The sequence below is a fragment of the Zalophus californianus genome, chromosome 9 (genome assembly GCF_009762305.2).
Source record: "Zalophus californianus isolate mZalCal1 chromosome 9, mZalCal1.pri.v2, whole genome shotgun sequence".
NCBI lineage: Eukaryota > Metazoa > Chordata > Mammalia > Carnivora > Otariidae > Zalophus > Zalophus californianus.
In genome coordinates, this window is record NC_045603.1 from 23,328,210 (window position 1) to 23,353,868 (window position 25,659).

Sequence of the window (25,659 nt, forward strand, 5' to 3'; positions counted from 1 at the left end):
GGAGAAGCTGATGGAAGAATGTCAGAATGAAGGGGATTTCTTGCTGATGGGTCTCTGGCCTTCTCTTCCAACACGAGGAGGAGATAACCAGCCTTTTAAACTACTCTCCTACCCCTGGACCAAGAAACTAATTCCTCACCAGGAAGATGGGTATGGGAGGGCCTTGGCTCTGAGCAAGACAACAACTAATATCAACAAAGGCCTTGATGTGTATGTAACCTTTCTCCCCCATTTCCTCACTGATGGGGAAGTGTGGCTTTGGATTGGAAGGCCAGATATGGCTGCTAATGAACATGGGTCACATCTTCTCTCCTCTAGTTACAGAAGGTCCCTAACTGTTTCTTCTTCAGGAAGTGGCTACTTTACATCATTGTGAGACCTCAAAAGACCCCTGGTCCTTCAAATAGTTGATTGTAATTTCAATGGTTTTCCTAGCTGTGTTCTATATCTATGGGCGTGGCTGGAAGTTTTACTAAGAAAGAAAGAGAGAGAGGGAGAGAGAGAAAGAAAGAAGAAAGAAAGAAAGAAAGAAAGAAAGAAAGAAAGAAAGAAAGAAAGAAAGAAAGAAAGAAAGAAAGAAAGAGAGAAAGAAAGAAAGAAAGAGAAAGGAAGGAAGGAAGGAAGAAAAGAAAGAAAGAAAAAGAAAGAAAGAAAGAAAGAAAGAAAGAAAGAAAGAAAGAAAGAAAGAAAGAAAAAGAAAGAAAGAAAGAAAGAAAGAAAGAAAGAAAGAAAGAAAGAAAGAAAGAGAGAAAGAAAGAAAGAAAGAAAGAGAAAGGAAGGAAGGAAGAAAAGAAAGAAAGAAAAAGAAAGAAAGAAAGAAAGAAAAAGAAAAAGAAAGAAAGAAAGAAAGAAAGAAAGAAAGAAAGAAAGAAAGAAAGAAAGAGAAAGAAAGAAAAAGAAAGAAAGAAACTTGCTCCAACAGATGACTGGCTCACCTCTGAGAAGTAATCAGGCCTGTGTGTATTTGATTTATTTTCTTTTAATATGAGGTCATCTCTTGCTTGCAGGAATGATTGCCACTTCTCTGGGCTTACTCTATAGGGTCTGTGAGGTTGTTTTATTCCAGTTAACAATTCAGTAATTGGAAGTATTTAGGGTGAGAGGAACCAGTGACTAGAGGAAGATATTAGCTATTGAGGGATACCTAGGAATGGGGGCAGAAAATGGGTTCAAAAGTTATTAAAAATATCACAGAGGAGGATGTTTTATAGAATTGGCTCCACTTTTGATGATTCCACAGCAAAGTTAAATGGCCATTATAAATCATCTAGCTGTCAGCTGTAAGATGCTTGAGCATGAATGGGTCTTTTTTTGTGTGTAAATACATTGGTAGTTGTTGATGTCTGGATGTGTCTTTATTGTGCTCTAGGCAGTCCGTACTGATGACTGAATTATGCTCCCAAAGTTGGGTCTTAGGTTACTTGGTTAACTTCATAAGCTCAGTTTTCTCCACCAAAGGGCATACCCTACTACCTAAAATGTGCACAGTGGAGGCAGATTTCCCGATTTTAAACCTTGCTTCCATCACTTAGTGCTTGTGGCTCTTGGAATGAATCATTTTGTCTAAGAGTCAGCTTCCTCATGGGTAAAATGGGAATAACCATAGCAATTTTTGCCTCATGTCATTGTTATGGGAATGAGAGGATCCAAGAGAAGTGCTTCCTGCCTGACACTTAGGACAGCCCCTTTGGGCCAATCACTGCATCCTTCTGCCCCTATCTTGTCAACTCTCTATTTGAATGGCCACTGCACATGGGACTTTTGCCTTCAGAGGAATCATTTCTAGAATGAATCTCTTTCAGGAGACAAGACCATCGAGAATCTTGCTATGGGTTATAAAGCAGTAAACGCCCAGGTTGTCTTTCAATTTATCAGAAATAGTTAACTTTGTCCTTGATAAGGTTGCCATGAAGGATGATCATGACCTTGTATCTGACCAGGCATGGGCCTTCAACAGAACCACCTCTGAACAGTTATGCAGCAGCAGGTGATGCTCTCTGAGGCATGGGATGCTGTAACTCTCAACACGGGTTGTCCATTTAAGCCTCTGCCCCATCTCTTTTCCAGAAATCCCAATGACATCATAAAAGGGTGTTAACTTATCTCAGGACCAGCCCCATGAGGAAGAAACCTAGGTACCCAGACCAATCTGCAAAGTGCATTCAGACAGTGGAAAACGTTTCTTAACTGCAGAAAACTAGATACTGAGCTGAAAGGAAAATCTAGAATTCATGGCAGGGGCTATTCTCTTCTAACCATTTTTTCCAATCTCTCATACCCAAGCACATTTCTTTTCTTCCCCCCACCCCTACCTTTTTTACCCTCCATAGAAACAGGCTAACGATGACTATAGAATTATTGAGTTTTGTTCAAATTCATTTTCAGGAATTATTGACCCAATAGAACTTAATGACACTTCAGAGTTGAGGCCCTTTGTGTAAATCTTTCATCCTTTGCAGATTAACAGCCAGATGGGACCTGAAAGGGCTCCAATGTCCAAATGCTAAAATCTATACCAGACTTTCAGCAGAAAGAAAGTTACTGTTCCTGCATATAGCTTGATTGAAACAACAACAACAACTGGAACAACAACAACAACAACAACAAAATTCAATTGATGTCCCTTCCCTTTAAAAAAATTTTTTTTTAAGCCAACAGATTGATCAACTGGCTGAACATCAGGAACACTAACTTATAGCTCCCTCTCAAGTGTTCTTCGCTCATGGCTGTAAAATCTGATTTCTAACAACATCAAATTAATTATGTGTAGACAGCAGATTTTATTTTACCTTTAGTCCATGAAAAATAGGGAACAGTGCATTCCTAAGTCCTGTACAAGAAAGCCATCCCTCTATTGCTAGATTGTGAAGTGCATTTTTAATTCGCACCTTTTAGCAGAGAACCCTTCACCCCTCCAAAAAAAGGGGGTATGAGATGCTGAGTTTGTTTGCCTTAAGCCAGTTCCTAGTGAAAGCATGAGATTGCTAACGCAGTGCCTGACTCCTCTGGGATTAGAAAGTATTGGGACATGGAGGAAAGGTGCTGTCCTACTGTGGGAGCCCATTCTTCTTTAAAATGAGCCCAGATGCACAGCCCCGGTCCTGTCTGACATGCACAGCTTGGGCTGGCACCGTTATTTCCCTATCAAGGCATCTGGCCATTTCTAATCCTTCAATGCAGAAGAGACAATTCCACCATCCCACGTAATATGTACCAGCTGAATGGATCCCAATTTATCAGGAAAACTATAAATTGCAGAACACCAGGCTGAAACTAAAGCAATAAACCCTGTGATCTCTGTACCATACATTTTAGGCTGTTATTTAAGGTCTCCAAGGAGATCGGTGCCATAAAAACCATTTCTCAGGAATTCTGCCAGCTATAGGAGCGTGCTGCAACTGTTCGCGCTAATATATTACAACTTGTTTATCACACTCCTGGAGCATCAGCAGTGTTACCAAGGGAGGGGAAATGATGCGCATACCCTCTCCATAGGCAGCCGGATTTTTGTTTCCTATGTACACATAAAAAAGGATGCTTTCTTTTCTCATCCTCTCACTATTCTGTACTGGCTCCCCAGAAATAGCTCTTGAGCTCAGAGAAGATGGAATAGGGCCTCTATTAATCTTCATACCTCCTTGGGAGACTGAAGATAATATGCAGCTGTGTGGAAAACGGTGTGCAGGATTTTGGGAAAATGTAGGCGCTCCAGAGCCACGTAGATCTAGATGTTAATTTCACAAAGCATCCACGTGGCCTCGGGCAGGTTAATTAACAGCTTTGAGGCTTGGTTTCCTCATTTGTGTTTTTGTTTGTTTGCTTATTAAGGAACAGCAACGCCTCTTGTGAGGATTAAATGAAATAACAGATGTAAAGGGGCTGTTCCAGTGCCTGGTATATGGCAGGGACTTGAAGAATGTTAGTCCTTTTCACCTAATTAGTTGGGGCAATGAACAGCATATAAGACACTGATTTGCTGCTTTTATAAAAGAGTTGAATATATTGAAAACAAGATCATAGTGCATTATTTCTGACAATTTGCCTAGTAAAGAAATCTTTAGTGCAATTTCTAGGGTGCTGATAGAGATAACCCCCTGTATTAGTTTGCTGCCATGACAAACTACCACAGGCTGGATGGCTTAAACAACAGAAATTTACTTTCTCACAGTTCTGGAGGCTGGAAGTCCGACATCAAGGAATTGGCAGGTTTGGTTTCTTCTGAGGTCTCTCTCTCCTTGGCTTATGGATGGTCATCTTCTGCTTATGGCTTCAGCTGGTCCTCCCTCTGTGCATGTCTGTGTCCGAATTTCCTCTTCTTTTTTTTTTAATAATTTTTTTATTGTTATGTTAATCACCATACATTACATCATTAGTTTTTGATGTAGTGTTCCATGATTCATTGTTTGTGCATAACACCCAGTGCTCCACGCAGAATGTGCCCTCTTTAATACCCATCACCAGGCGAACCCATTCCCCACCCCCTCCCCTCTAGAACCCTCAGTTTGTTTTTCAGAGTCCATCGTCTCTAATAATTCGTCTCCCCCTCCGACTTACTCCCCCTTCATTCTTCCCCTCCTGCTATCTTCTTCTTCTTTCTTTTTTTCTTAACATATATTGCATTATTTGTTTCAGAAGTACAGATCCGTGATTCATCAGTCTTGTACAATTCACAGTGCTCACCATAGCACATACCCTCTCCAATGTCTATCACCCAGCCACCCCATCCCTCCTACCCCCCACCACTCCAGCAACCCTCAGTTTGTTTCCTGAGATTAAGAATTCCTCATATCAGTGAGGTTATGATACATGTCTTTCTCTGATTGACTTATTTCACTCAGCATAACACCCTCCAGTTCCATCCACGTCGTTGCAAATGGCAAGATCTCATTCCTTTTGATGGCTGCATAATATTCCATTGTGTATATATACCACCTCTTCTTTATCCATTCATCTGTCGATGGACATCTTAGCTCTTTCCACAGTTTGGCTATTGTGGACATTGCTGCTATAAACATTGGGGTGCACGTATCCCTTCGGATCCCTACATTTGTATCTTTGTGGTAAATACCCAGTAGTGCAATTGCTGGATCGTATGTTAGCTCTATTTTCAACTGTTTGAGGAACCTCCATACTGTTTTCCAGAGTGGTTGCACCAGCTTGCATTCCCACCAACAGTGTAGGAGGGTTCCCCTTTCTCCGCATCCCCGCCAACATCTGTCGTTTCCTGACTTGTTAATTTTAGCCATTCTGACTGGTGTGAGGTGGTATCTCATGGAGGTTTTGATTTGGATTTCCCTGATGCCGAGCGATGTTGAGCACTTTTTCATGTGTCTGTTGGCCATTTGGATGTCTTCTTTGGAAAAATGTCTGTTCATGTCTTCTACCCATTTCTTGATTGGATTATTTGTTCTCTGGGTGTTGAGTTTGATAAGTTCTTTATAGATTTTGGATACTAGCCCTTTATCTGAGATGTCATTTACAAATATTTTCTCCCATTCTGTCGGTTGTCTTTTGGTTTTGTGGATTGTTACTTTTGCTGCGCAAAAGCTTTTTATCTTGATGAAATCCCAATAGTTCATTTTTGCCCTGGCTTCCCTTGCCTTTGGCGATGTTTCTAAGAAGAAGTTGCTGTGGCTGAGGTTGAAGAGGTTGCTACCTGTGTTCTCCTTTAGGATTTTGATGGACTCCTGTCTCACGTTTAGGTCCTTCAACCATTTGGCATCTATTTTTGTGTGTGGTGTAAGGAAATGGTCCAGTTTCATTCTTCTGCATGTGGCTGTCCCAATTTTCCCAACACCATTTGTTGAAGAGACTGTCCTTTTTCTATTGGACATTCCTGCTTTGTCAAAGATGAGTTGACCATAGAGTTGAGGGTCCATTTCTGGGCTCTCGATTCTGTTCCACTGATCTATGTGTCTGTTTTTGTGCCAGTACCATACTGTCTTGATGATGACAGCTTTGTAATAGAGCTGGAAGTCCGGAATTGTGATTCCACCAGCTTTGCTTTTCTTTTTCAAGATTCCTCTGGCTATTCGGGGTCTCTTCTGGTTCCATACAAATTTTAGGATTCTTTGTTCCATTTCTTTGAAAAAGGTGGATGGTATTTTGATGGGGATTGCATTGAATGTGTAGATTGCTATAGGTAGCACTGACATCTTCACAATGTTTGTTCTTCCAATCCATGAGCATGGAATGTTTTTCCATTTCTGTATCTTCTTCAATTTCTTTCATGAGTATTTTATAGTTTTCTGAGTACAGATCCTTTGCCTCTTTGGTTAAATTTATTCCTAGGTATCTTATGGTTTTGGGTGCAGTTGTAAATGGGATCAACTCCTTGATTTGTCTCTCTTCTGTCTTGTTGTTGGTGTATAGGAATGCCACTGATTTCTGTGCATTGATTTTATATCCTGCTACTTGACTGAATTCCTGTATGAGTTCTAGCAGTTTTGGGGTGGAGTCTTTTGGGTTTTCCACATACAGTATCATATCATCTGCAAAGAGTGCGAGTTTGACTTCCTCTTTGCCGATTTGGATGCCTTTGATTTCTTTTTGTTGTCTGATTGCTGTGGCTAGGACTTCTAATACTATGTTGAATAGCAGTGGTGAGAGTGGACATCCCTGCCGCGTTCCTGACCTTAGGGGAAAGCTCTCAGCTTTTCCCCATTGAGAATGATATTCGCTGTAGGTTTTTCATAGATGGCTTTTATGATATTGAGGTATGTACCCTCTATCCCTATACTCTGAAGAGTTTTGATCAAGAAAGGATGCTGTACTTCGTCAAATGCTTTTTCTGCATCTGTTGAGAAGATCATATGATTCTTGTTCTTTTTTTTGTTAATGTATTGTATCACATTGATTGATTTGTGGATGTTGAACCAACCTTGCAGCCCAGGGATAAATCCCACTTGGTCATGGTGAATAATCCTTTTAATGTACTGTTGGATCCTATTGGCTTGTATTTTGGTGAGAATTTTTGCATCCATGTTCATCAAGGATATTGGTCTGTAATTCTCCTTTTTGATGGGGTCTTTGTCTAGTTTTGGGATCAAGGTAATGGTGGCCTCGTAAAATGAGTTTGGAAGTTTTCCTTCCATTTCTATTTTTTGGAACAGTTTTAGGAGAATAGGTATTAATTCTTCTTGAAATGGCTGATAGAATTCTCCTGGGAAGCCATCTGGCCCTGGGCTTTTGTTTGTTGGGAGATTTTTGATGACTGCTTCAATTTCCTTAGTGGCTATAGGTCTGTTCAGGTTTTCTATTTCTTTCTGGTTCAATTTTGGTAGTTGATACATCTCTAGGAATGCACCCATTTCTTCCAGGTTATCTAATTTGCTGGCATAGAGTTGCTCATAATATGTTCTTATAATTGTTTGTATTTCTTTGGTGTTGCTTGTGATCTCTCCTCTTTCATTCATTATTTTGTTGATTTGGGTCATTTCTCTTTTCTTTTTGATCAGTCTGGCCAGGGGTTTATCAATCTTGTCAATTCTTTCAGAGAACCAGCTCCTAGTTTCGTTGATCTGTTCTACTGTTCTTTTGGTTTCTATTTCATTGATTTCTGCTCTGATCTTTATGATTTCTCTTCTCCTGCTGGGTTTAGGCTTTATTTGCTGTTCTTTCTCCAGCTCCTTTAGGTGTAGGGTTAGGTTGTGTATTTGAGACCTTTCTTGTTTCTTGAGAAAGGCTTGTATTGTTATATACTTTCCTCTCAGGACTGCCTTTGCTGCATCCCAAAGATTTTGAACAGTTGTGTTTTCATTTTCATTGGTTTCCATGAATTTTTAAAATTCTTCTTTAATTTCCTGGTTGACCCATTCATTCCTTAGTAGGATGCTCTTTAGCCTCCATGTATTTGAGTTCTTTCCGACTTTCCTCTTGTGATTGAGTTCTAGTTTCAAAGCATTGTGGTCTGAAAACATGCAGGGAATAATCCCAATCTTTTGGTATCAGTTGAGACCTGATTTGTGACCTAGGATGTGATCAATTCTGGAGAATGTTCCATGGGCACTAGAGAAGAATGTGTATTCCATTGCTTTGGGATGGAATGTTCTGAATATGTCTGTAAAGTCCATTTGGTCCAGTGTTTCATTTAAAGTCTTTATTTCCTTGTTGATCTTTTGCTTAGATGATCTGTCCATTTCAGTTAGGGGGGTGTTAAAGTCCCCCAATATTATTGTATTATTGTCAATGTGTTTCTTTGTTTTTGTTATTAATTGCCTTATATAATTGGCTGCTCCCACGTTAGGGGCATAGATATTTACAATTGTTAGATCTTATTGGATAGACCCTTTAAGTAGGATATAGTGTCCTTCTTCATCTCTTATTACAGTCTGTTTTAAAATCTAATTTGTCTGATAAAAGGATTGCCACCCCAGCATTCTTTTGGTGTCCATTAGCATGGTAAATGGTTTTCCACCCCCTCACTTTCAATGTGGGGGTGTCTTTGGGTCTAAAATGAGTCTCTTGCAGACAGCATATGGATGGGTCTTGTTTTTTAATCCAATCTGATAGCCTGTGTCTTTTGATTGGGGCATTGAGCCTATTTACATTCAGGGTAACTATTGAAAGGTATGAATTTAGTGCCATTGTATTGCCTGTAAGGTGACTGTTACTGTATATTGTCTGTGTTCCTTTCTGATCTATGCTGCTTTTAGGCTCTCTTTTTGCTTAGAGGACCTCTTTCAATATTTCTTGTAGGGCTGTTTTTGTGTTTGCAAATTCCTTTAGTTTTTGTTTCCTGGAAGCTTTTTACCTCTGCTTCTATTTTCAATGATAGCCTAACTGGATATAATATTCTTGGCTGCATATTTTTCTCGTTTAGTGCTCTGAAGATATCATGCCAGTCCTTTCTGGCCTACCAGGTCTCTGTGGATAGGTCTGTTGCCAGTCTAATGTTTCTACCATTGTAGGTTACATATCTCTTCTCCCAAGCTGCTTTCAGGATTTTCTTTTTGTCTCTGAGACTCGTAAGTTTTACTATTCGATGTCGGGGTGTTGACCTATTTTTATTGATTTTGAGAGGGGTTCTCTGTGCCTCCTGGATTTTGATGCCCATTTCCTTCCCCACATTAGGGAAGTTCTCTGCTATAAATTGCTCCAATATACCTTCTGCCCCTCTCTCTCTTTCTTCTTCTTCTGGGATCCCAATTATTCTAATGTTGTTTCGTCTTATCGTATCGCTTATCTCTCGAATTCTGCCCTCGTGATCCTGTAGTTGTTTCTCTCTCTTTTTCTCCGCCTCTTTATTTTCTATCATTTGGTCTTCTATATCGCTGATTCTTTCTTCTGCCTCATTTAACCTAGCATTTAGTGCCCCCATTTTTGATTGCACCTCATTAATAGCCTTTTTGATTTCGACTTGGTTAGATTTTAGTTCTTTTATTTCTCCAGAAAGGGTTTCTCTAATAACTTCCATGCTTTTTTCAAGCCCAGCTAGTATCTTTAAAGTCATGATTCTGAACTCTAGGTCTGACATCGTACTAATGTCCGTATTGAGTAGGTCCCTGGCAGACGGTACTACCTCTTGTTCTTTTTGCTGAGGTGATTTTTTTTGTCTTGTCATTTTGTCCAGAGGAGAACAGATGAATGAGAGAGCAGAATGCTAACAGGTTAACAACGTCTCCAGCAAATATACTCTATACAAATCAGAAAAGACCTGAAACCAGGGGACAAGAAAGGGAAAGGAAGAAGAGGAAAAAAAAGAGGAAAAAGAAAAAGATAAAAACAAACAAAAACAGAACAAAACACAAAAAAAACAGAATATGATCAAATATGATCAGGCTAGTGCATAGGTCAGTGCCACACACTAGCTTTTGTGTATATTTTGGTCTGTTAGAAGAAAGTGCCTGCTAAAATTTTAAAGGAAGAAAGACTTATATATGTACAAAATAAGGGTTGATACAATGAAGGGATGGCAGATGACTATAAAGATGAAAATTTTAAAAGATTTTATAAAAGGAATTGATAAGATAAGAAGTTGTTTTTAAAAAGAAAGAAGAAGATTTAAAAAGAAAAAGAAAAAAGAATAAAAAGAAAAAAAAAGGGAGAGAATGTGATCAGGCAGGAGAATAGAACAAAGCCATACACTAGTGATTTAGGGTATATTTTGATCTGTTAGGAGAAATTGTATCTCAAAATTTTAAAGAGAGAACAACTTATATATATATGCCAAAAATAAGGGTAACTACTATGAAGGGATAAAAATATGACTCTAAAAATGAAAAATAAAAAATGTTTTTTTAAAAAAGGGATTGATAAGATGTTGTTTGACAAAGCGAAAAAGAAATATTAAAAAAAAAACAGTTAAAAAATTAACTTTGAAAAACTAATGAATTATGGTAAAAAAGCCATGAATTCTATGTGCAGTATTCCCCTAGCGCTGGAGTTCTGCCGTTCTCCTTGATCGGTAAACTTGGTCTTGGCTTGCTCGCTGTTCTTGCTGATCTTCTGGGGGCGGGGCCTGTTGCCGTGGCTCCCAAATGTCTTTGCCAGAGGCGGAATTGCCCCGCCCTTGTGAGTCCGGGTTAAGCAAGCTGCTCGGGTTTGCTCTCAGGAGCTTTTGTTCCCTGCAAGCTCTCGGTACAGCTTTGGAGGACCAGGGTGAAAATGGTGGCCTCCCAATCTCCGCCCGGAGGAGCTGAGAACTCAGGGCCCCGCTCCTCAGTGTGCCCCCAGAGAAAAGCAGTCATTCCCGTTTCCCCAGTCTCCGGCCGCACTCCATGCTCACCCGGCCTGTGATCGAGCATTTCTATGTCTGGCACCTGACCCCATGTGGAGTCTCCAAACCCAGCAGATCCCTGTGGTGCCCTTCCGCGCCGCTCCTCCCAGGGGAGGAAGGGGAGTCTCTCCCGCTCTGCCGCTTGTTGGGTCCCTGCTGGAGGAGCAGTAGCCCGACTGGCCCGCGGATCACAGTTTATGGCCACCCCGAGCTGAGAGCCCGCGCCTTTGCTCCGTCTCTGCAGCCGGCTTCCCCGCTCTGATACCTGGGAGCTCTGCCGCACTCAGGCACCCCCGGTCTTTCTGTGACTCCAAGGGTCCTGAGACCACACTGTCCCGCGAGGGTTCCACCCCCCGCTTAGCCACTGCAGCGACGTCCCTCCGCCGAGCCAACTTTTAAAAGGTCCGATTTTGTGCTCCGCGGCTCTATCACTTGCCAGAAGCCGCCGACGGAGGCCCCCTCCCCCGCCGTCTATCCTCCCGAATATCACCTCGGATTCACTTCTCCGCACGTCCTACCTTCCAGGAAGTGGTCGCTTTTCTCTTCAGAGTGTTGTTACTCTTCTTATCTTCGATCTCCTGTTGAGTTCGTAGGTGTTCAGAATGGTTTGATCCCTATTCAGCTGAATTCCTAAGACCAGACGAAATCCAGGTCTCCTACTCCTCCGCCATCTTGCTCCGCCCCCCCCCCCCCGAATTTCCTCTTCTTAAAAGGACACCAGTCATATTGGATTAAGATCTACCCTAATGACCTAATTTTAACTTAATTATCTCTTTAAAGACCCTATCTCCAAATACCATCACATTCTCAGGTACTAGATAGGACTTCAGCATATGAATGTTGGGGGTGATGGAATTCAGCTTATGACAACCCCCTACCTTTCCACCCCTGTGTCAGCAGTGGAAGTGGGATGGGGAGGGCCTTATTCCACTTCAAGAGGTGTTATGTGGGTCTAGATGCCATTATGTGCTCATTATCATCTGTTAACACGTGAAGTGAATTTGGAAATTCATTCATTATATTGTTTAACACATAAAACAAATCTAGAGGATGTAGAAGTTTTAGTAAAAACATTATTATCTTAAGATGTCCTCTGCTTAATTGGCTACCCAGTGAACTCAAGAAAAAATGTCAAGTCTTCCCAGTAATGGATTAGTAATATGATGACTGAAATCCTTTAGGTTGCTGAGAAATTATTTCCCAGTTAATAGAGCTGGTGTTATCTAGAGTGCCGTCAAGGTTGGTTTGGCCCATGATGGATAATGGCTGGATCACAGAGCTGGACAGCTGTGCTGTGAAGAGGCTCTGCACATCAGCATTGGGACTGGCCGCACAGCCCTCCAATGCCAGAGCTCTGATCCCAGGGCAGCTTTCTGCCACAGGATGGTTTGCTACCAAGGCCTTGTCCGTGGTGCTGAACCACATTCTCTAGGACCCCAAGATCCTCTACATCCAGTAGGTGGTTGGGGAAAAGCAAGTAGATAGAGAAGGTTTACTTGCCCCTTAAAATATCCTGGCCATAAGAGGTATGTGTCATCCCTGCTCACATTCTATGGTCCAAAACATAGAATACTTGGCCACAAGGGGTCTAGGAAATGCAGCGCCTAGCTGTTGGTAACAACTCATACTGTGCAAGTTTTGGGAAAGTGAGAGTTTTTGGTGGACAGCTGCCATCTCTTCCACCCTCTGGATAACCATATTTGGTAAGATTATCTCTACTTATCAATGAAAAAAAAATCAAGACCTATAAATCTCTAATAAATGTGACCCGGTTAATAAGTGGCAAAATGAGAGTTCCTGTACAGCTCTGTTGGAATTATCTATGATTGTCTTTGTAACCAGTGTATCATTGTAGGACTTGTCCTGATGCAATGCTTATCAACCTCCTTTTCACTTAATAATCTTTGAAGGGGTCAGCCACCCCCAAAACCATCGGGTGTCACATCTGCATGGCCTATGCAGCCTAGAATCAGCCTAGAATCTTCATGGCCAGAGGAAGCCTAGAATCAGCTCCTTGTTGTTCTTTCCTACCATCTGCCCTTCTCCTGCCAAACTCCCAGGCCTCTCTTGCTGTCCCCAGGTCCCATGATCCAGATAGTTTCTAATCCCCCATCTCCCTTAGTCACACATGGATTTGTCATAGTTCATTTTCTCAAACCTGTTCCAAAGAAGTTGCCAGACATGTATCCCCAAACATCAGCCATCTTTAATTCCTCCCTCTTCCCCATCCAACCCCTTATCCACCTCTGGCATTTATCCTGTGCCTATTCTGTGCTAGTAGCTGTGCAGTTTACTTGGTAGGAATATGACTTAGGGCTTAGGCTTAAGGAGCTCATGGTACCTATTTCAGAATCAGTGATGCCAGCATTTGTCCTCCTCTCTGTTTCTACTATCAAATGTTCCAGCTCATGCCCTTATGCCTTTTTACTTAGAGCACTTGGTAATTTCCTCACTGCCTCTGCCTTCTTTGTCTTTAGTTTAAATGCTTCCACACATTGTTGCCAGGTTAATCTTTACAAAGCAGATTCTTGATTATATTAATTTCCAGTTCCCTGCTGACTGTAGAATAAGGTCTAAACTCTCTACCATGATATACAAAATCTTCCATGATCTGACTGACCCTTCTTGATCTTTCTAATTTTATATTTCATTTCCCACTTTCATGCATCCCATCATAAATGGAATTTCTTACGATTCTCTTCATATCCTTTTCCTTTAACCTTACCTTGCATACATATCCTATACATACTCTTTTTGTTCTTACATTAAAGTCTTTGATTTTGCATGGTATCTCATATGAATGGGTCTATTTGTGCTTAATAAGTTGTGTTGAATTAATGACTAGGTGCTAGCCTGGTCTTTAGCACATCTAAATCCCAAACATAATACTTTGTACCTTTGTCATGGCAATAAATTCACTGTACACTGTATTATATTTGTTTATATACATATTTATCACTCCTACTAGATGGTTTTCAGGGCCAGGTATGATTTACCTTTATCTACCACATGCAAAGCCATCAGCCACCTGAGTACAATGCCCTGTGCATAATAGGTTCTTAACAAGTGTGTGTGGGGGTGTACAAACAAACAAATTCCCTCCTTTTATGAAATTTAAATTCTAGTTGGGGAGAGATCGTTAATAAATAAATATGTACTATTTTAAGTGGTGAAAAATGCTATAAAGAAAAATAAAGCAGACTAAGAAGGATAGATTTGTGGGCGTAGACTGTCTCATTAAGAGTGATCAGGACAGGGGCGCCTGGGTGGCTCAGTCATTTAAACGTCTGCCTTCGGCTCAGGTCATGATCCCAGGGTCCTGGGATCGAGCTCTGTATCAGACTCCTTGCTCAGCAGGAAGCCTGTTTCTCCCTCTCCCACTCCCCCTGCTTGTGTTCCCTCTCCTTTCTCTGTCAAATAAATAAAATCTTAAAAAAAAAAGTGTGTGTGTTGGGGCACCTGGGGGCTCAGTTGGTTAAGTGTCCAACTCTTGATTTTAGCTCAGGTCATGATCTCAGGGTCATGAGATTGAGCCCTATGTCAAGTTCTGTGTTCAACCCAGAGCCTGCTTAGGATTCTCTCTCTCTCCCTCTCCCTCTGCCCCACTCCCCACTCTCTGTCTTTCTCAATCTCAAAAAAAAGTGCGTGTGTGTGTGTGTGTGTGTGTGTGTGTATTGGATGGTTAGACCCTGCTAGAATGTTTTAAGGATTATAGATAGACTCTATTTAAGGCACCTAACACAACCCATGGCACACAGTAGGCTGTCATCTGGAAACATGTCATGCTAGGGTGTTAATGGTTGATAACTGTGTCAAGCCATTTCTATAGGGACATTTGATAAGGAATCTAAAGAAATGAGTGTCTCATTTTAGGGTTTCTGGACCAAGTACTTGGGGAGAAGTACTTGGGGATAGGGCTCCTTTAATCATCCCACTTGAGAAATGGAACCCTCAGCCCAGGGCAGCCTGTCTGCTCACACATGAAGCAATTCATGCTTGCTGAAATTAACTGTGTAGAGTGAGATGCCCTGCTATCCATCCTGGCAGAACCTGGGGTACTGGAGTGGGAGCGACTGGGTCATCTATCATTCTGCACAGAGTTGGACAGGATATTGGTTAAATGAGTTAATAAAGGTATCAGAGCTGGGGTGTGAATGAGAACTCTAGTGTAGGGGTCTTTGCAATAGTCACCTCACTGGGTGCTGCTTTTCACAAAGGTGGAGGAGGAACAAGGAGCTTCACTGCGCCTTTGCTTGGTGAGTGGGCAGCTCTCTAACTGTGCCCTTCTGATAACCACAAGTGTTCCCATCCTCTTCATTTGGTGCTAGTCCTGGGGAACACAGACACAGGCTGGGGGTTGTGTCTTTATTGGAGACATTAGCCACCAGGGGAGCCTGCTCAGAGTTTCACATGGTTTTCTGCTGAGCAGGAGGCTAGCAAAGTCACCAGACTCCACAAAATTTAATTAGAGACAAGATTTCAAGCTTTGTTTGTGTTCCCAGGATTTGGCCTGATGGTACAGCTGGGACCTTTGTATCTCAGTTTCCTCTGTTTAGGTAATTGGTACAGCAGAGAGGGCTTTATTGGACCAACGGTAAGTTTTCTCCACGAAGATTTTCAATACCCAAAATACATTTCACTGACTTTAAATGAGTCACTGGATACAATCCAGCCAAGGAAGGCACAAGTCTTAGAAACTCTGTGGCTTAAATTCTTTTCCATGGCTTGGGAAAGGCAGGATTTGAAACCTAACCTACCAACTCTTACATTAGAGCTGTAAAGTTAATTCTTTTTTGTCAGTCTTCTCTATAGATTATCTCCTTTGTATGTTTCAGAATGTTGATCTGAATACCAGAAGTATGACATAGGAATCCATCATATCACTAGCCCCCCCCATCGAGTTTCTCTCTCTCTACTCTGATATAGCCTGTTCTCACAGCTGCTGTCGCTTTCTCCTTCCCCTCAGCCATCTCATTGCCAGGTGACCCAGTGCAGCTCCAAGTGGCCTATGCACTGTCATTGATCCTTTCTGCGCTCATGGCAGGAGGCACTAATTAATCGATCACAGCACACTTTCTCAAAGAGCTGGGTCTTGTGTGTGGAGTTCTACTCAGGAGAGCCCCAGGCAGCACCACTGATCAGTGAAAGTTAGCATGTGAGATAAAACCTATTTTCCCAATTAAGCGGTTTCTATTGATTCCTAGAAATAAAAAATGAGGAATTAGCTCACTTATACTATTCCTTCTCCTACCTTTTCTCCTCCAGGATTTTTAGTATTTCTACTGATCATCTTTGTAACTTTCAATAACATAGTTAATTTCCTCCTTTTTGTCCAATCAAGTTTTAGCAGCATTTCTTGATTTTCCACTTTGTAAGAAGAGGATAATAACTTTCTTATGGTTTCCTCCATCTTTCCTTTCCCATTGTACTTTCCCATGACTACTATATTGTCATATTATTAACATTCACATCCTTTCCTTTATGTAATGTGTCCTGATCACTCCTTTTTTTTTTTTAAGATTTTATTTATTTGACAGAGAGAGAGACAGCGAGAGAGGGAACACAAGCAGGGGGAGTGGGAGAGGGAGAAGCAGGCTTCCCGCTGAGCAGAGAGCCTGATGAGGGGCTCAATCCCAGGAACCCAGGATCATGATCTGAGCCGAAGGCAGACGCTTAACGACTGAGCCACCCAGGCGCCCCTGTCCTGATCACTCTTAATGAGATAGTCCACCCCCACAAATCTAACCTTCTTAGTCTGCTTTATTTTTCTTTATAGCATTTTTCACCACTTAAAATAGTACATACTTATTTATTAACGATCTCTCCCCAACTAGAATTTAAATTTCATAAAAGGAGGGAATTTGTTTTGTTTAGTGCTGTATCCCTAGCACCTGGAATACTGTTGGCATGGTAAGTGAGGTGCTTAGTAAATATTTGTGTGAGGAATAAATGAATTCTAATCATGCTCCATACCCCACTTAATTTTGTTGTTATTGTTGTTTTGTTTTGTTTTGTTTTTTGAGAGAGAGAGAGCAGGGGAAGGAGGGGCAGGGGGGGAGAGAGAGAGGGAGAGAGAGAACCTTAAGCAGGCTCCACATCCAGCATGAAGTGCCCGATTCGGGGCTTGATCTCATGACCCTGAGATCATGACCTGAGCCATTATCAATATCAAGAGTTGGACACTTAACCGACTGAGCCACGCAGGCATGCACCCCCCTTTGGTTAACTTTTATTGTACATGAGGAAGCTATGTGACCCTGCGATATGAAAGGATAACCTCACCTTTGAGTATACCAGGGCATTGAAAACATCCATTGAAGGTATTTGCCAACCCAGGTTCCCATTGAAAGAAGATTGCTTAACTGATTACCTGGCTTTATCCTTATAAAGCATATTGGCTTCCTGAAGAAATGGAACCCAGAACAGGCAAATTTTGATAGGAAGGAGGAAAAAGGGAAGTTTCAGAACATGAGTTTGCATTTGCTGAGGGACATCAAAGTTTGGGAGTTGTGAGATTATGCAGCTCAGGATATAAAGTGAAAGGAGAGAGAGAAAGGAAAAAGGAACTTTACCTACTTAAAATATTTCTTATGGACTGGCTAACAAATAAATGTGTGGCCACAGTAGTGTTCCGAAAAGACTAACCTTTGAAGCAGGCACCCCTGGGTTCAATTTTTTGCTGTTGTTCTTGGCTGTGTGACATTGGGTGAGTTATTCACCTTCTCTGAAAATTGATTAGTGTTATTCATAAAGATGAACCTATGTTGAATAACATCTCCATATTCCTGCTCAACTGCTCAAGCACAAAATGGAAAGAGTCTCTCAGTGCCCTGGGGGAAGACAAGAAAACAAGAGCTGTATTGTTCAGTTATAAATAATGAAAGAAGCTTAAATGCTAAAAGTACTTCATTATCTCACATGATAAGGAACGTGGTGCTAGGTCATTTCTGACTTAGTTTCAGTAGCTCTGTAACACTAGTGAGCAAGGCCAGAGTCTTGTTTTAGCTGTTTCCTCAAGATTTAAGATGGCTGCCGCAACTTGAAGGATATTCTTACATGCAGAAGGGTTAGAACGAGTGAAAAAGGGGTTTTCTCATGTTCTTTTGTCTTTTATCAGAGTGGAAACTCCTTCCAAGAAGGGCTCCACCACTTTCAGGGATGCTTGGCCCTAAAGGGTGATGGGAAGCAAGGAGAAGGCGTTTGAAGCCTCCGTGATGGATGCAGGCTCCGCCCATAGGAGGTGGGGGTGGGTGCCTAAGCAAGGTCTACTCCAGAGATCACCTGACGAAAAGAGTATGTCTGCAGCAGATATTTCCCTTCATCTTCAACATGTAGTACTGATCAGCTAACAGACAGTCCGGGGAGAATACTTTTGTAAATCTGAAGAGTAAATTCTTAATGAAAGTTACCCCTTCCTACTATGTACCAGACACTTTACAAGCATAAACGTCTTTAAAGTTTTCCAGCAACATCTCATAAAGTAGGTAGCATTATTTCTCTATCACAGAGATCCGGAAATGTATAGCAAGTTGCCTAAGGCCCATGAACTAGGAAGTGGCTGAGCTAGGATTTGGAGGTTCTTCTGACTCCTGTGTTCATTGTACTCCTTTGTCTCTATCACACTTTTCCCCAAATACCCACCTGTTCCAGTCTTTCTGAGGTAATAAGATGGCTAAATTACTATTACTGCCTCTGACGCCCTTTCTAACATAGTCATCTATGAAGCGAGTCTTTTTTGATGGTAAGAGATCTTGCAGTTATTTTTATTTTTCTCCTATTGACCTAACACCTTTTTTTTTAAGTGTGCTTAAGTATGATTCAGTGATTTTGAGTACTTTTTTTTTCTTCCAAGTTTAATTTTTCTTTCTGACTGCTCCACTCTTGTTTGCAGCTCCCGTGGCTGGATAAAGCCAGGGCAATTCTTTGGACGTCAATCATTTTGAAAGGCGACTTTCTTGCATGACTTGGTAAGATCTGAAAGGAGGATAACCACAATGGGGAGGCTGTGGTGAGTCGTCCCCAGGCAGCTGGCAGTCTTGAGCATCCAAATGTAATTGCTCTATTTTATTCACCACAGCCCGCCCGCTGTGCTCATCAGCCTGCCCAGTGGAACAGAAGGCAATCAGGGCCGAGGCGGCCTCGGAAAGTCAGGCGCACACAACCGAAGTTAAAAATATGTAAAAAATTACTTGAATGTGATTCGCTCTCATAGAACTCAATTTATGGATAAGAACAAGAGGAAACAGTGCAAAACTGGGGCACTAAAATTCATCTTCACTGGGGAAAATGCAGGGAGAGCTATGAACATTTAATAACTTCAGTATCCAACCACCCATAGTAAGTGCTTGCTTAATGCATGGACAAGACAGGGAGATTGAGAAGGCAGGCAACTCAAGGCATTTCCAATTTATTTAAGGAACTCTTTGATCTGTTTTGAAATTTAGGATTCTGCTTTTGACTTTGTTAGATAAAGTTGGAGTAGAAATGAATTATTCATATGAAATATTGCCTCAATAACACTGCATCAAATAAACATAATGAAAAGCTGCCCATGTTATATAAGGGAAGCTAAGTCACAACTCTTTTGAATTGCAAAGTTAAGCACTTGGGGCTAGACTCTTCTCCAACATTACTCTATGGAAGAATCCGCTTAGGAGAATGGAACGCTCAGATCCTTTTTATTTCCGGTCAGACATGCATTTGTGGTTTATGGGTTTAAACGACAGTTGTAACCATGCTGTTATTAAATCTTACAGTCCTTGTCCCGATTCCATCCAAGTCATCGGAAGCCAGAGAGCAATTTCCACGACAATGTATCCCACACCACTCCAGCATTTTAAGTTCACCTTAGACATATAGTGACCAGGATTTACCCCCACACTCCACAAATTGGGCATAGTATCATATTTTCAGCAGCCATTGAGCGCATACTTATATCCAGGCCTTGAAGGGAAAATTTTAACACAAATAGAACCCTCAGTTTTATCAGTGATGTTTCTTTTCTGACAATGCTTCGGCTAAAAATTAAAAGAGAGAGAAGGATAAAGTAAACCTAAATAAACAGTGCACATTAGGGGAGTTGAGCTCTACTGGAATTCAATAGATCACACTTGAATTCTTGCTGACCAGCCAACTTTAAAGAATTGTAGTTCAATAAATGTATAGGAAGTGGCCAAATCAGCCAGGCATGGGCAGAATGGTGAGGAAGGCAGAGTTTGTCTTCAGAGTTACACTTACATGCCCCCCCTCCCCAATCCTCTGTCCTTTGGACCCTCGAGGCTCCAGGAGCAGGCCCACCACATAACTGTGTGCTTCATGATTCCTATCACTGGCTTAGGACTGCCAAGGGGCTTTGTGAAATTGGGCTCTCGAATTGCGCTCTGGACCTGAACAGGAGCCTCTGAGATGGGGAGCAATCTCTGCTCCCTATGAAAGGGATGCTGGGCCTGAGCTGGGGGTGGCCAGTGCCCTCAAGCCTGAGAGCACCAGCTCCGCAGTTGCCCCGGGGGGTGAGCCTTGGGCAAGGTCATGAGCTGCTCTGCCTTAATTCCCGTGCCTGTGAAATGGTGATCACCCTGCCATCTCTCCGGGTAGTTGTGGAAATTCAGTGAGAGATTTTCGCACCCACGTGAGTCATGACTTGGGGGTGTCATGACTTCAAGTGGAAGGAGCAGAGCAAGAAATCTGGAGCCAATTATTGGTGCTAGAGCCTTGGGCCACTCAAGCTTGAATCTAGGTTTCTTCATTCATAAAATGAGAAAGATTAATTCCTGCTGATTCTGTCATAGACAATTGTTCTGAGGCGTAAGTGAGACAGTCATCATGGTTCAACTTATATTTTATATTAAATAAGTAAATATATAAATATAATGATATAATGTTAAAATAAATTTATGATATAAATTATAAGTGTATGCATATAGAAAGGAATATATAACACATAAATAAAATAATAATAATGGTAGATAAACTTTATTGAGAACAGACCATATACCAGGTGCTGTATTTGATATTTTAGGTTGGTGATACTGATTCTCAAAAGAAAGTACCTGTTGTTTGTCGAAGACTCTTACAGGCTCAGCAATGGGTAAGGTGATCTCTAGCATTCAGAACAAGTTCCTGTAGTGCACTTATTATGAGCCAGGTATCAGTCCAAGTGCTTGACATATGTGCATCAGTTTAATCATCACAAATACTGGGAAGCCTTGTTATTACTGCCATTTTACAGATGAGAAAAGTGAGGCCCAGGAAGGTTAAGTAACATGCCCAATGTCACATAGTAAGTACTGGAACTCTGATTAGAACTGGATATTCTAGCTCTGAAATGGGCTCCAAATCACAATTGTAAACTGTATTTATGATACGAAATATTTTTTTTATAATATAATGCCTAATAAATATTTGTCAAATGAATAACCAAATCTTCCTTAGGACTTTGTGTCTTCTAGACACAAATGGCACCACCAGACCCACAGAGAGAACTGCCTGGCCTCCCTTTCTCACTTTTCTCAGCAGATTCCCTCTAGAATCCTGAGCTTAACTCTGGATGATGTATTTTAAATGGCATGTGACATTTCCCCCTCCCCTCCTCCCTTCCTTTTCTCTCTTCTTCCTTCAAAAACATTTATGAGGCATGTGCTATGTTCCAGCACCATGGTAAGCTCTGAGAGTTCAAGAGTAAACAAGATGATGTGGGCTTCACCCTCAGAGAGAACTAATGTTTTAGTGAGGAAGAAAAGCAACATAATAAGTTGTGCAATGAACACGAGGCCTGGAGAATTGCAAGGAGCTGTGGGAGTGGATGGCTGGGCGTCCTACGCATCAGAGAAGATGTCCTTGAGGAAGTGCCAGCAAAGCCAAGACTGTAAGCATGCATTGGCCGGGTGATGGGGTTGTTGCTGAAGACCTAGCAGAGAGTGTTTCAGGCACAGAAAACAGCTTGGGCCAAGCCTGCAGGTGAGATAGAGTGTAGCTTGTTATAGACACTGAAAGATGTTTTCTATGCCTGGGGCTAATATTTCCAGGGGCGGGCGGTTGGGGGGAGATTGGAGAGAGACGAGAAGAGAGAAGTCAAGAAGAAATCAGATTGTGAAGAGTTTGTGTTAGCGAAGGCAAAGAGTTTGAATCTCATGCTCAGAGCCATTGGGAGCTATTGAGGGTTTCCAGCAGGCTGTGCATGGTGAGAGTAATATTTCGGAAGCGTCACTGGCAGTGGTCTAAAGCCCGAACTGGAAGGGAGCAAGAAGGGGGCCAAAGGAGAGACATGAGGAGGCTGCTGGGGGAGGAGGTAGCCTGGGGAGGGACTAAGGGGTAAGGAGATATCTAGGAGGTACAATCAGCAGGACTTGACCACTGGTTGTATATGAGGGGTGACTAGATACCCCTAGGAAACTCTCTCCTAGAGAACTGAGAATAAATTCATTTGAGGAATTGAGTGTGTTCAGTTGGGAGAGGTAGACTGAAGAGGAGACATGTGAGGTATTTTCAGATATTTAGTATTGAATCGCTTTAAGAATGTTTTGATTAAATTTATTGTCTCCTAAAAAAGCGATCAGCTAAGGGGGCATCTATTAAAATGTTATGTTGGCATGACAAGACAAGCCCCGTAAAGCTGTCCTGTGAACTGACCCATTGCCTCATAGAACTGTGAACTGTGAGTATTTCTCAGCTCAAAGATTCCCCACTTCGAACCCAGGGGTGAGGAAGAGGAGTTGGGGATGCCGAAGCTCCAGCTGTCTGATGCATCTGTCAGGCACCCGTGGGTGCAGAGTAGGTCCTTCCTGAGTGGAGCTGTGGCCCTTCCGGGGGTGAGATTACAGCTCCAAGGAGGCAGATAGCAGCCAAGCTCAAGGAAGAGCTTCCCGGTAGTTGTCTGCCAGTTGTTTTAGAAATGTGAATTCCTCACTCCCGGATACGCTTAAGCGGATCTGTTATACTTCTGTCAGGCAGGGGCTTCCTGTTGAGGGCCACATCACGTGATGTCTAGTGTGCCTTAGTATAGTCTGTAAATAAATAATTCTAAGGAATTACTCTCCCCTCCACTGACAGGAAGCCGTCCATCTCTCATTCGCAGCTGTACCATCACAAGCCGAGGTGAGAAGCACAAGATTATTACTCTAGGAGCTGAGAATCTCTCCAAAGAGTATCATTGTTCTGTCACACCAGACATTTGCCATCTTACAGCTTTATTACATCATGGCCTCTAGATATTGTCTTTGCTTCTCTAAACAAAATTGGAAAGAGAATTCACATTTTATCAAGTGAAAGCTACCTCACCAAGTTCTTTTACAGAGAAGTTTGTTTTATAATTCAACACATGATTTCAATTGGGGGAGAAAAATTAAGAAAGATTCGGAGGAAAATGTTGTATTAACTCTGCATCTAGCTTGACTCCCTTACAATAAACATGTAGAGAGTCAATCTGATGTTAGGGCTCAAAGTGAGCATGAGTTCTCTGTGTTGTTTACAGTTCCTTTCGAGAGAATTTGCATGCTCCATAACATGGACAAATGGCTGCTAAGGACCTTCCTAATGCTGTCAAATTCACTTTACTTGTGTCCATGTTTTTTTTTACCTGAGTTTGCTAAGTAAATAGACGACTATCACCCCCGTGCCACCTTTCTTCCTCAGGGTTATGCTTTTAAAAGCATTCTCAACAGGAAATAAGTTTCATTAGGGCTTGGGAAACAAATTGGTGAGGTGACAGATCTGTGGTTTGATGGAAGCTCAATTATAATTGTGTAACATAATATAGCAAGTGCAGATGAAATCCTATTAAGGGCTGGAAATCCAATATCTCATCTCTATGACTTTTAATTGATCTTTACACATATTGTCATTGCAGGCAAATATCTGAGCTGATTCTGGTACACATAAACAAATGTAAGCACATTAACTCTGTTAATAATTTTAACAAGTCATCTGTATTTCCCATTAGACCATCTCCAGTTTTGCCTTGGCATAATTAAAGATATCATCAGTGATAAGCCTAATTCGTTATTTAGGCATGCACATATTGAAGTCTTGCTTTTATCATTAACTAAATTGTGATATAATCTATGTAGCCATCATTCAAAAATTAGACTTTCTCTTTCTCTGAAGTAAATATGGATATTGGGGGGGTAGGGTGCAGGAGAAGGAAGCCCCATGGATGGTGTAGAAACCACAGAGGAAGAGTGGAAAGTCTAATTTCTAGTCTTGAGTTCATCACTAAAATAGCCATGTGAGACTTTAACCTTTTTGATCCTATTTCATCACTTTTGATAACAAAGATGTTGCCCTAGTTTTTTTCTCTAGGCGCTACCATTCTGGTTTCTGTGAGGCAGACACTGACTCCCTGCTTTGCTAATCATGAACAGTTGGGTATAAAAACTGTGGCCTTTATGTTCATTTTTGCTCAAGTTTCATAGAGCTGGACAATGTAAGCTCATGTGGCGGGGGAGCGGTCAGGGAATGTATTTTTCTTGCTGATTGTTATATCTGCAACAAGTTCAGGGCCTGGCACTTGCTCAGTCAGTATTTGTTGAATGAATGAATGAATGAATGAATGAACTCATGCATTCTAGTCATTCTGCTTTCCCATGAAGATGGACTGGAGAGATTGCTCAGACATCCCCATTCAGTATCCCTTGTGATAATATCCTTTGGCTTGATGAAAACATCCTGGTTACCTCTGAAAGTACACCTTTAATGACATGATCTGACACCAAAAGCCTTCTCGTGGTCTTAATGAAATGGAAGTGAATCAGAACAAACCACTGCCGCCAGGACTGTTCCTACTCTTGCCTATGTGTCAGAGAACAGGGTGGAGATGCTCTCTTGTTAGTCAAAGGCAGGTGGAGACTTAATTTGTTAGTTTCCAGCTCAAAGTGGGAACTATTTGCATGTGCTACAAATACGACATTTGAGAATGTTCTTTGAGTGCTCAGAGAATATTAAAGTCTAAACCATGCTGTAAACAAAAACAACTTTTAATACCAGCTATGACTAATCCAGTGCTTTTGTTCATTAAGTAGAACAAACATTCTGATTTGCAATCAAATATCTACAGTTACCGTGAAAGCTTGAGAAAAATCCTCCCTGGCAGGAGATCTTATCTCTGCACACAGAACAGATAGGATTCATTCCTTGATAGACAATCTCCATGCACAGGTGATCCCAGTAAACAGTCTTTGCAGAGTGATTTTTAGCAAATAAGTAGTGTATTGGCGCGGGGGTGGGGGGGGTGGGGGGCGTGTTTATCTGTTTAAGTTCATCACTTTCTGAAATCGTCTTTGCATATATTAGCATACATTCATTTCACTGATTCTTTGTTTCTTTTGATGGGGGACACTACTTCTGCTCCTTATTTCACCTGATTTGCTTTTGAAGTGAAGAACCCTTTTCTTCTTTAGGTGTCCTTTGAAAATAAATAGAATTTCCTGTAAATTAAAAAAAAATAACAGTGTTTTAATAGCAAGCCTTCATTAAGGCCAAAAGCCCCATGGAAAAATTACTAGTGCACTTCTTCTTGCATTAAAACACACACACACACACACACACACACACACACACACACACACTTCATTAAGGGCATAAGCTCCACAGAAAAATTATTAGTGTCCTTCCTCCTGTACTAAAAACTTCTAGGAAGATGCTGGAGAGAAGTTGTTTGAGAATATTAGGGATTCCTGAAGTGAAAGAAATCAACTCCAAGGTGACACCGACCTCTCTCAGATTAGAGACCTTTTGCTTGGTTTTTCTTGTTTGCACAAGCAAAGACTTTCGACATATTCCCCAATACCCTTAATTCCCCTCTGCTTGGCACATTACCAGCAACATAAAAAAGAGAGAAAGCAAGAAGCTCTCATTTTATCTTTGAGCTGCTTAAATATTTATGTTCTAATTTGTTATTGACTTCATGTGAAGTTTTATCAAAATATAGATGGAAAAGTTTAAAGATC

The 25,659-nt window shown here is 41.5% G+C and overlaps 1 long non-coding RNA gene across 1 annotated transcript; it reads left to right on the forward strand.

Annotated features, from left to right (window-relative positions):
• Nucleotides 1-818: 818 nt before the first annotated feature.
• LOC113923006 lies at nt 819-20,804 on the forward strand. Its single transcript, XR_003520136.2, has 3 exons — nt 819-956; nt 18,609-18,684; nt 20,736-20,804. It is a non-coding gene; the product is annotated as an uncharacterized LOC113923006 (long non-coding RNA).
• Nucleotides 20,805-25,659: the final 4,855 nt, after the last annotated feature.